This window comes from Triticum dicoccoides, chromosome 4A (assembly GCF_002162155.2).
Source record: "Triticum dicoccoides isolate Atlit2015 ecotype Zavitan chromosome 4A, WEW_v2.0, whole genome shotgun sequence".
NCBI classification, from domain to species: domain Eukaryota; kingdom Viridiplantae; phylum Streptophyta; class Magnoliopsida; order Poales; family Poaceae; genus Triticum; species Triticum dicoccoides.
Window position 1 is genome coordinate 163,900,959 of NC_041386.1, and position 12,949 is coordinate 163,913,907.

The window sequence follows — 12,949 nt, forward strand, 5'->3', positions numbered from 1 at the left end:
CCTTACTAGTAGTTGGTAGTAGTAAGAAACAAATTCCGGGTTTGGCACGACCTCGTACTGCGGGAGCACCACAAGGCCTAACGCAGGAGTTACATTCCCCTCTCGGGGCCCACGAGACCGAACTTCAGTGGCTTAGTGCCCGACCTATGAGTCAATGACATGCGGACCTTAAATGCGGCTGGCCCACATGTCATGCTCATGGTGGTGGTGTGGTTCGCGACTCACTCGTTTGAGATGAACCGGCCGGTGGTGGCGTGGCCGTGGCGAGGGTGCCACAGCTGGGCGTCGGGACGTTACAAGGCGTAGATGGCCACACCGGCGGGTACTACCAGTAGTACAGAAGTACTTCGGCTGAGGATTGATGCCCGGGACGAAATGTGTCACAGCTGCTGGATGAAAATTTGATGGTGCGGGAGTACGGATCGGAGCACAGCAGCGGAGCATGCAAACCGCGTCCAATCGGGTGTGGTTGTGGTAGAAAGTTGATGGTCACCGCAGTTCAGCTGGCCCACATGTCATGCACACAAAGGCAGAGGAGCGGTGGGGCTGAGAGGGATGAGGCGCACGTCGGGGGGGTGAGGATCCCCTGACGTGAATAATCCTACCATTCTATCACTGACATGTGGGACCCGCAAGTGTGGGTCCCACCAGTCAGCGAAGGAAAGGCAGGGTAAGGCAGTGATAGCCACGTCAGAGGATCCATGTCCACGTCGGGGGACGTCGTTCTTACATGTAGGGTTGGAGCGGCATCGTGGGAATCGCGTGTGGGTGTGGTAGTGGTAGAAACAAGAAACATGATGGTCGTCGTGGTTCAACTTCCATGGACAAGCTGTCATGTCTGCTGACACATGTATATCAAAATCAGAGTGTTTATATTTCAAGCACGTGAACAAGTATTATTCTACTACTTTGGATCCATTGCAACGCACAGGCCAACACACTGGTAGTAGTAGTGTCTATCTCTATCTCTAGAGGCCTTCCCTCGTTCATCATTTTCTCTCACAAGATAAACTACTCATACAAATGCATCTTGATGTTCCGTGTGACAAACCAGGGGACTTGTTTCGTATGGGACACATCCTACAATATACTCCCTCTCTCCTAGTTTATTTGTTTTGAATCTTTTTGTTTTATAAGTTTCAAATTCAAATTTAGAGGGGCTGTGGGGCCGAGAGGGGTGAGTCGCAGGTCGGGGGACGTGTGGTGTCATGGGTTCGTGCGGCGTCGTGGGAATCACGTGTGGCTGTGGTAGAAAATTGATGCTCGTCGCATTTAAGGTGGCCCGCATGTCATGCACACAAAGGCAGAGGGGCGGTGCGGCCAAGAGGGGTGAGGCGCACGTCGGGGGACGTGGTGCCGTGGGTTGGAGCGGCATCGTGGGAATCGCGAGTGGCAGTGGATGAAACGTGATGGTTGCCGTAGTTGAACTTCCATGGACAAGTTGTCATGTCTACGGACACATGCATTGCATACCGATCACTGGAATAGTTCCTTATAGTCAAGCGGACCCACACTACTACTTGTTCCAAAGACATGCACACCATCGAAATAGTCCATCTATATCAATATACATAGAGAGGGGATATTTTTTACAAGAGAGAAAATAGTTCATCCATCCATAATGCCCTGCTGCTGGTGCAACATCTTCTTGTTGTTGTTGTTGTTCTCATTTTCTATGGGAGACGGCTTCGCAACAAGCTCTCTGGACCTTGTAGCTATCTCGAAACTCAAACAGGCATCGAGGGCAGCATATTTTATCCGCTCGTACGTCAAGGGATAATTCTCCCATCCAGACGACCTTAATGCCAACATCTCGTCACCCTTCTGAAGATTAGTTCTGAGCACAAAATTTGCTACGTCGAATAGGGATGGTGTCGGTTTATCACAATCTTCTACATGAATTTTTATTTTGGTTTGTAGGTCAGCGATGCTTTTCAAATCAAGGTTGTACGGCTCCAATTTTTGTTTGTCCCCTGCGATGGCTGCTCCACATAAGTATATGTCCTCCCGAGACAAGAAATCTTGAAGCTCACCTAATATGGAGGGCGCGTGTATGATGTGGTACACCAAAACATCATCTTGGAGGCACAGCTGAAGGACAACGGCGCGTTGGATCTTCCCAGTGGCACGCTCCGTGTACTCTGCGTCGAGACCGATGACATTCATCTCCACCTTTTGGAGGGAGTTGGATGCATTGTTGATCCACTTCCGAACAACCCTTGGGTGGTCGGTGACTGTGGCAATTATGCTCAACGAGCCTTCGACGAGGACATGTTGGATGCTAAAAAACTGCATCTCGATCTCTTTCGCCATTTGGAACCGCTGGACCGGAGGGCTATGGTTTGGAGAATTAGGATTAGATGGCCAGTCTAACTGAAGAAGATGATTATTTATAGGGGCTTCAGAATTACTCCAGGAGGATGTGAATTGGTTAAAACAATGTGAATGCAGTCGGTTTGGATGCAAATGAAGATCAAGGAGTAGTGAAAAGCCGAGGAAAATTGGTTCCCGATGGAGAAGTAAATGGGAGAAGTTATGCGCATGCATGAGGAGAGCTCCGGTGGTTTGACTGCTGCATGCAGTGGATTGGACGGGCTCTTCAGTTGCCTTTTCTCTCTCCCACGCGCACCGAATGGCCGACTTGTATGCTGTAGTTTATTGGTTGGAGTCTGGCTGCAGCTGCTTATGCGTACGCTAATTAATGTTGTGAATGCGGGGCATGGAGGGAAATGGGCGCATGCAAAGGGGTATATACGCAGACTAATTAGAGAAATACTGAAAAAAGTTATGCACAGACAAAAGAGGATCGGAGGGACTACTACTCATGTTCCTACTACGGTTAAGGAATATGCGGATATCCTCAAAAAAGAAAAGTCCTTCTTCGCGCTTCTGCGTGCACGAGAGTTTGGTTCTGCTCGCAATATGGATGATAGCTGGAGGATGAAGTGAACCCAGAGGCATGCTAGCACGGGAGTGTACTCATGTTCCTACTACTCCTACTAGTAGTAGTAGTACAACTGTGGTACACTTTATGGTCAAAATACCATTATTCATCTGGTCCTCACAGTGAAGTGACAAGACCCTGCGCCCGAGGTGACACCAGTCCAGGCGGCGTGTCCGGGTTACCAAAGTCAGCCTCACCTAGTGCACTGTGCAGTCATTGTCACCGCCGATGTATAGCATGCCTCGCCTCATCTCCCTCTCCCCTAGCACCACTCCATCTCCATCTCCGTCTCGCCGGAGATCATGAGGTCACTCTTCATTATCTCACTGTGCCCCCGCATACCCTCGCCTCGCTCGCCTCCCCCAGTACCACTATTCCCTTGCTAGCCGCTCCAGCACCGACAGCCTTCTCCCCCATAAATCAAGCCCCCCAAAACCCCACCTTCCAAACTCCACCATGGTCGAACGCGAACCGCGCAGGATCCATATGAGCCCCGATTAGAGCAATCTCCCCAGTGACGTCCTCGACCTTTGTTGTTCGTGTATGGATATGTTGAGCGCCCTGTGGCTGGCTGCATGCTCGAGGGGCATGCACACGGCCATCATTGAAGAGAGGCCAAAGCTTTTCAAGACACTCTGCTTGCTGCTATCTGGTCTTGTGAGATTGGCTCACCATGATACGGAGGCGTACATGATGCCCCTCAACTTCAATCTGATCTCCATTAGCCGAAACTTCTTTGCAGGTATGTAGTGGGTCACCGTACATCATTTCCCTCGACTTCGATCCAATCACCATCGCCCGAAACTTCTTGGCGGGTATGTACTGGGTCGGCATGAACTCCCATTGGATGGCTGCCTTCAGAGAAGATGGTAAAAAGTTGGTGCTCGTGAACTTCCAGACCTCCCATGAGATTATCCTTCCTCCATTGGATTATATAGAGTTTTACCATCGCAGTCCTAGTCATCTAGATTACCACGTCAGTTGGACGGACCTTGTTTTGTAGAAGATTGTAATCTGCCAAGTGCCCACACGACATGCGAATTATGCAGACTTCAAGCTAATTGCCTTGTTCAACCGCGGACTCGCCTATCTTTACGCCAGTGCCTTCTTTAGCCGGAGATAACTCAGCTCGCAGTGGATCATCATCAAAGCTGATACACACTTCTGTGATGCTATTGAACACAATGGCATCATCTACGCGATCGACAAAGCAGATGGCACCACGTATTGCTGGGACGACGCGTGTAAGTTGTTTCTGTCTCATGTTAATGATGACGCCATGACACTGTTTGAACTTTTTGTGATGATTGGCATATCCCTGTTTGAGCAGAATTTGAGTAGAACTGTGGCAATGTATTAGAGACGCTGGAAATCATCTATATTTGGAATGAGTTAATTCATGCGATTGTGATCATGTCATTACAGCCAATTTGTACCTAATCAAACGGTTAGGAATATATGGATATTCTCCTTATTTTACAGTAATCTATATACTACTACTAAATATGAGTGCGTACCAATGGCCATGTTGGTTTCCTCATTTTCATGATGTAGAAACATGCACCACACTGTTGGTTTCATCTAACCATACATTAGGGAAGTAAATGTGCATATGGAGAACTCTATATTTGGAAGTAGTGAAATCATGTAATGCTTACCATGTGTACATACCTATATTCGCCCTTCAGCAATCAATGGCTAGAATAATATCCTCACAAAAATTTTGCCCACAGAACACGAGTATATAACAATGCATGTTCTGTTAGTTACCTTGAAGAATTTGTTTGTGAGGACAGAACATGATTCCATAACATGCATGACATGGTAGTTTCCTGTGAAGAATCGATTGCGAGATAACATGAGTATAACCATGCATGGCACTTCTATATTTTCGAACCCAGTATACATTTCCCTGTATTTTCCTCCTAGTTCCAACATGGACATATCAATGTTGTTTCTTGCATTATCCTACTCATACTCTGAACAATGTTGATCTTACATTAACAATGCCTGTCCTTTTTGATATGATGCAGTGTCCCTACAGTTACTGCGTTTTGTAATCACACCACCTTTGCCAAAAACAGGGAAGCACAACTGGTTCCTCGCTCGATCAGACGACGGCAAAAGACTGATGATCATTTGGACACATGAGCCGGAAAAGTTATATTGCAAAAAACCCACTGTATACAAGCACCATGAAATACGTGAGTATCCGGACAGTGGTTGTTACGTCTATGAGCAGGATACCAGCTTGTTGGGGCCTTCAGGATTTTTTAGTTGGAAGCGGGTAAACAGCCTTGGTTCACACTCTCTGTTTCTCGGACTCAATTATCCGATTAACCAGGAGATCACCGTTGGCAAGGACCTTGATGGCAGAGAGGCTCTGTTTGCTATGGAAAACTGTGTCTACATGGCGAGCCCTAGGATTTCAGGAGCAAACTCCCCTGATTGTCAACGATACAGCCTAGAGCCAAAAGAAGGTGAGAATGACAAAGGCATCCGGATTAACTTTGATCCTTGGATGTCTCAATTATGACAGGCAGTGATGTGGTTCAAGCCTTCAGGTTGATAGGTAATTGGGCAGTTGCGTCGAAAGGGTGGAGTACTAGTGTCTCCGGATCATTGGCCGCTGAAGCGGGGCTGCAAATTATGATGGTGTTGGATCATCTCTTCGAATGACTTTGTTGTCTTTGCTGCTTGTTCTGGATGGGTAGTTCTTTCTTTTGTTATGCATATTCCTTGTCATTTGGTCATCCTCGTCTATGTCACTCTTACTATGTAATAGTTGCCTCTATTTAGAATGTCATTCTCGTCTGGATCACGAGAGTCTGAGCGCTGCAGATGGGTGCGTTTTGGTGGTGTAGCAAGACTTCTTATGAACTATCATGTCTTGCTGTTTATGTCAGTAGTAGTCACTAGTCAGTGTTTGAATGTTGTATATATTGTTGTTTAGAACTATTTATTGTCTCGAACTACTGGTGGGCTAAATGAGGGCATCACCATTCTCCAGTGTTCAGTGTGTATCTCCTTTTTCCAAGTTATATAATTTGAGCTTAGTGTCTTTTCGATGATGTACACTTGTTTGGGCCAGTGAGGTGTCGTTGAATATGGGCCGAGTAGTAACGCAATGCCAAACAGGTGAATTATGACTCTCAGGCCGGGCTCTCAAAAGATCCGCAAAAAAAGGTTGGGCTCTCCAAAAAAGAAAGAATAAGGACTCTTAGGCCGACATGTGGGCGCCACCGGTGTTTTCGTGTGCTTGCGCGCCGAGAGCATATTGGCGCGTGTTTGAAATTCAAGCTACATTTTCATCCCCAATCTCCCGCCCCTCCCCCACCTCTGGAATCTCGATTCCTACTCCAGTTCCCCCAAATCCCCCTCCTGTACTCCCTGTACTGAAGCTCACTAACATGTCGCCGGTCAATGCGGATCTTCGAGCCGGAGATCCTGAGGTCCGTCCTGCCTTCGGTCGCTGCGTGCTGTCGCTCAATAGTGGCATGGCGGCGCTTGACGACCAGTTTGCCGGCAAAGTGCTGATGGTAACCATCAACGGCGGCCGGCCTCCCATCTCGCCAGACGACCTTGTCAAAGCTCTTGGCATTGCGCACGGCATCCAAATAATTGACTTGCTCGTCGAAGTCTGTCCGCCACCGGCTGATTTCTTCGTCAGGTTCCGGACAACTTTTGACTGCAGTCGTGTGTTTGAATCTTCTCGGCGTTTGTTCTGCGATGGCGTGTCCGTGAGCTTTGATCAGTGGCACCCAGGATGGGGCTCAGTGCCCTTTGAGCTTGAGTTTTTAACAAAGCTTACCTTCCATGGCATGCCTCGATGTGCTTGGAACAGCGAGTCCATGAATGAGCTTATCAATGACCTTGGAGGTGAGCTCGTAAGCATGTTTGTTCCTCCAGACAGCTGGGATCCGACGGTTATGGCATGGATGAAGAAGTCGTCCACCATACCGAAGGTGATTGGTGTTGAGATACTGGTGCAGGAACCAGGGTCATACTATTCGTCGCCACCAAGGCCGCCGCGGACCATGTTAGGGATGTACCTGTATCGAGTGTTCGTGCATGTTGAAGAAGTGGTCAATCCATCAACCGGAGTCCTGCCGCCGCCGCTGGTGCCAGGGTCCGTCGATGACGTCCATTACAGGAGTCAATGTCAGACTTTCCCCGTGTTGCTCGGAACGATGGATGGCACAGGGCCTACTCCATCGCGTGGCGGAGGCCATTGCTTCTTTAGGAGAAGAGGCAGGGCTGGCTACCTGGATGTGCTCTAATTTGAGGTAACAACTGAATCTTGTCAGATACTAGTTAAATCCGAGCTATGGGTGTGAAGCACTGATGTGCCAGTACATTTGATTGTGACATGTTCTAATTTTGTACCTGAACTTTTTTTAGAAAGGGTTGTACGTCAACTTAATGTGCTAGCAGAACTTATTGTGTTATCTGTCTGTTTTGTTTACACAGCATTCAAGATATTTCCCTGTCATTGATAAAGACGATGAACCGTTATGTACGAGTTTGTTGGTTTCAACATAGCCCTACCCGTAGCGATCCACTGCTTCCATCCTGATTGTGCCGCCTACGTGAAATTTTTGTATGCAAGTTCAGTGTGCTATGATGTTCTATATGATTGTGTCAACTATATAAGTTTTTACTGAGCATCAGCAATGCATATGGCTGAAAGATGTATTTACGAGCATCGACCGATGGGTCTCTCTCTCACACACGCACACGCACACATGCACAAGTGGAACCCGTTGAATTATTTCTTTGCTCATGACAGCTTTTAATTAGGTTCCACTGTAATCTAACTTTTTTCTTAAGTTATTATTGAGCTCATTGACTTCACAAAGTTGTACAGAAGCCTTGTTTGGGCCTTTCCGGCGTCGCTGAATGTGGGCTGAGTAGCCATGTTAGGTTGTACTGTACTACACATGCCTTTTTTCAACATCAGCAATGCAACTGGGCCTCACTTGGGTTCAGTTAGAGCCCAATGCCTCGCACCCACGCGCGTGCGTGTATGAGATAAATATGCATCGCTCGGCCCCGACCACCCACCGTAACTGGGAACACCCCGATATTTTCCTCGCCCTCGCTTCTACCATGGTTTTTTCCGTCATGGACGGCCCAAAGAATGTCATGCAACTGCGTCTCCGGCCCGCCCAGGACGAAAAGCCCATTTTTTGTCATGATTTTTTGTCATAAAAGTAGGACCCCACCACATCTATGATGATACCGGGTTTTGTCACAATTATCGTCATAGAAGTGTCATAAGTATGACAGGAAAAAAATTCGTTCGGCCCAAAATGTCATGGATGTGTCTTTTTTTTGTAGTGAGTTTATCCTCCTTCTAGTTTCTGTAGTGCTTGGCGAAGCCCTGCGAAGATTGTTCTTCATCACCAACCGTCACCACACCATCGTGTTGCCGGAACTCATCTACTACTTCACCCATCTTGCTGGATCACGAAAGCGAGGATGTCATCGAGCTGAACGTGTGATGAACGTGGAGGTGTCGTATGTTCGGTACTTGATCGGGACGGATCGTGAAGGTGTACGACTACATCAACCGTGTTGATAAACGTTTCTGCTTTGCGATCTTCAAGGGTATGAAGATGCTCTCTCCCTCTCATTGCTATTCATCTCCTAGATAGATCTTGCGTGAGTGTAGTTTTTTTTTGAAATTGCATGCTAGGTTTCCAAAAGAGGGACAATGTTACTATCTTTTTCCACACTTGTGCTTCAACGTAGCACCATGTTTTTCATATAGAGAGTCCCTTATGCTTTTACTTCCATATAACTAGTGGGAATTTTTCATTATAGAATTTGGCTTGTATATTCTAATGATGGGCTTCCTCAAATGCCCGAGGTCTTCATGAGCAAGTAAGTTGGATGCAAACCCACTTAGTTTTCTTTTTGAGCTTTCATACACTTATAGCTCTTAGTGCATCTATTGCATGGCAACTCCTACTCCTTACATTGACATCAATTGATGGACATCTCCATAGCCCATTGATTAGCCTCGTCGATGTGAGACTTTCTTCTTTTTGTCTTCTCCATATTAATTTCTACCACCGTATTTTATTCCACCCATAGTGCTATATCCATGGTTTACGCTCATGTATTGCGTGAGGGTTAAAAAAGATGAAGCGTGTTAAAAGGTATGAACCAATTGCTTGGTTAACACCAGGGTAGTACATGATTTACACTTTGTGTTAATAAGATGGAGCATGACAAGGCTATATGATTTTGTAGGGATAATGTTCTTTAGCATTGATATTTTGAAAGGCATGATTGTTTGTTGGTATGCCTGAGTATTGATGTTTTTATGTGAAATTATAGACTATTGCTTTGAATCATTCAGATCTAAATATTCATGCCATAAAAGAAACATTACATGAGGAACATGTTAGGTAGCATTCCACATCAAAAATTCTGTTTTTATCATTTACCTACTCGAGGACGAGCAGGAATTAAGCTTGGGGATGTTTAATACGTCTACAACATATCTATAATTTTTTATTGTTTCATGCTATTATAGTATCAATCTAGGATGTTTTATATGCAATTATATGCAATATAATATCATTTTTTGGGACTAACCTATTAACTTAGCGCCAAGTGCTAGTTGCTATTGTCTTGCCTGTTTTTGGTTTTTCAAGGAATCGGTACAAAATGAAGTCCAAATGCCATGAAACTTTTTGATGATTTTTTGGACATAAGAGACCCTAGAAGCTTCACGAGAAGGCCAAAAGGCGAAGGAGTAGGCCATAAGCCACATGGGTGAGCTCGGGGGGGTGGCGTGCCCATGTGCCTTGTGGGCCCCTAGTTCCTCCGTTTGACCTAATTACAACTCTGTAAATTCTCTAAAATCGGGAAACCAATGGAGAGCCACCCAAGATACATTTTTCGCTGCGGCAAGCCTCTATTCTTGCATGATCCCATGTGGAGGCCTTTTCTGGTACTCTGTTTGAGGGGGGAATCGATCACGGAGGGCTTCTACATCAAGCTTGCTTCCCTTTCGATGATGTGTGAGTAGTTAACCACAGACCTACGGGTCCATAGCTAGTAGCTAGATGACTTCTTCTCTCTCTTTGATCTTTAATACAATGTTCCTCGATGTTCTTGGAGATTATTCGATGTAACCTTCTTTTGCGGTGTGTTTGTTGGGATCTGATGGATTGTGGGTTTATGATCAGAATATTTATGAATATTATGTGAGTCTTCTCTAAACTCTTTTTATGCATGATTATTATAGCTTTGTATTTCTCTCTGATATATCTGTTTGGTTTGGCCAACTAGATTGATTTATCTTGCAATGTGAAAGGTGCTTTGTGATGGGTTCTATATTGAGGTGCTCAATCCCAGTGACAAAAAGGGACATGACATGTGTTTGTACCATTGTCATTGAGGATAAAACGATGGGATTTATTCATATCAATTGGATTTACTTTGTCTACATAATGTCATCTTGCTTAAGGCGTCACTCCGTTCTTTATGAACTCAATAATCTAGATGCATGCTGGATAGCGCTCAGTGTGTGGAGTAATAGTAGTAGATGCAGATAGGAGTCGGTCTACTTGTCTCGGACGTGATGCCTATATACATGATCATTGCCTTGGATATCGTCATAATTATGCGTTTTTCTATCAATTCCCAACAGTATTTTTTTACCCATCGTATGTTTTTGCTCGAGAGAAGCCTCTAGTGAAAACTATGGCCACAGGGTCTATCTTTATCATATATTAAAATCCAAAAATACCTTGTTGCAATTTATTTACCGTTATTTTTTTGTGTTTATCTATCTATCAGTACGAGATTTGATCCTTGCAATTAACCGCCAAGGGATTGACAACTGCTTGCTTGCGTTGGGCGCAAGTATTTGTTATTTTGTGTGTAGGTGCTGCTCACGATGTCTTGCGTGGTTCTCTTACTGGATTGATAACATTGGTTCTTAACTGAGGAAAATACTTCTCTCTGTTGTACCGCATCATCCTATCCTCTTTAGGTAAATCTCAACGCGTCCGCCTCCGCTGTTGCCGTCCTGATGTAGATGGGAGCGGCGCGAAGCAATTCGGAGAGCAACTGCATCGATGTCTCTATGGTCGCCATTGGAGTCGGAATCGCTGCTGTCGTCTGCCATGGATCGGACTGGGAAGAGGAGACACCAGATTGAGAATAGGAAAGAACAAATTGGGAAGAGGAGAGGACAGAGAGAGTGGAGTGAACTGAGGTCTAGGGTTTATCAAAGGGGATATATGTGGGGTCGGCGTGGGTCGGGCTGACGAGCCCGGGTCGCCCCATATTTGGGTTGGATATGATGGGCGCTGGACAACCCAAACGTCTAAGCATGGTTTGAGGCGCATGGGTGAGTCAGTATTTTGTGACCCATCAACCCGTTCGGGCGTTTGAGGTCTAAGGCCCCATAGATGCTCTTAGAGGCAGTCAGAAAGAGAATTGTAATTTATTCGTTCATACTAGATAGTTATCAGTGAAAAAATCAATAGTTTTTGGAACCCTAACCCGAACTGGAGTAGTTTTATCCTATTTACTCTCTTTGCTAGTGTCGTTAGGCCTCTTCCAATGCAAAGGTGCTTAAATGAGGTGCTAAGTGCATTAAATAGCTTAGCAACTCAACTCCCCAATACATATGTGCTTAGTCTAGTCATAGTGGGAGTAACTTAGACAGTAACATAGCGCACTTCGAGAATTTTTTGCTTATGTGGCGCGTAGAATGAGGCTGGTCATAGTGGAGAGTAACTTACTCCCTCCGTCCGATGAAGAGTGTACATCTAGAAATTTGAGGACAAATTATGGAGTTAAGTAAAAATGCATTGGAAAGGTGCAAGCCACCATCTCTATCCTTTTTAATTACCCAACCTCCAATGAGCTAAGTGCATGTAGCAATTAAGAAGACCATGTGTACATTGCTATTGGTCTTGATTGCCGTGTGATGAGAGAGAAGCATTTTTCTACTTTAAAGTGCGTTGGAAAGATAGAAGTACACTCTTTTGTGGACAAATAAGCTAGATGTATACTTTTCACCGGACGGAGAGAGTAGACTAGTGTCATACATATGACACTAGTCTAAGTTACTACCTTTATAGTGCAAAGTAACATAGTAGTAGTGTCATAGTTGACTTCATTTATTAGCTTGTAGACTCATCCTCTCTTGTGAAGCGCTATGTTACAGTAATATATTATGTTACTCTAAACACATCTCTCCTCATTAAATACATGCCACATAAGCAAACTTGTCTTGGACTGCGCTATGTTACTAGTTAAGTCACTCCCACTATGACCAGCCTGATAATATGCTACTGTAACATAACGTTTCCCAAGATAAGATGAGTCTACAAGCTATTAAATGAAGCCACATATCAGACTACTACTATGTTATTTTGGACTATGAAGGTAGTAACTTAGACTAGTGTCATATGCATGACACTAGTATAAGTTACTCCCCACTATGTCCAGCCTTAGCTTGTCGTTGCTGAGCTTACTTTATTTAATGATTTAGCACCTAAACTCCGTCATGCATTGACCAGTTTCTTTCATTTAAATGGTTTGCGTAGGTTCACGTGCTTGACATTGGTTCTTTCTGGGGTCACCAAGGTGCTCTTTCTTCTCTTTAATTGTTGTGCCATGTCATTTTTCGCTTATAGATATGCTTAGCACCTGTCCATGATAAAGCACTTGGAAGGGCCTTAGATAATTCAACGGTGGCCTGATCCATCTGTATCAGCGATCGATTTCGATGATTCAATTAAGTCCAACTCCACCGCGCGACCCCAAACGGACGTCCGGTTTGGCCGAATTTTGTCCCTTTTGGGGCGCCGATGGGTTCGCCCGTGTCCGGTCTTGTCCGTTGGGTCGTGCATACGCCCACCGCGCGGCCGCACCCCAAATCACGTCCGCGTTGGACATGATTTAAAAAAAACAGAAAAACGTAAATAAAATGACTAAAAAAAGTAAATAAGCGCAGTTTAATAAACATAAAAC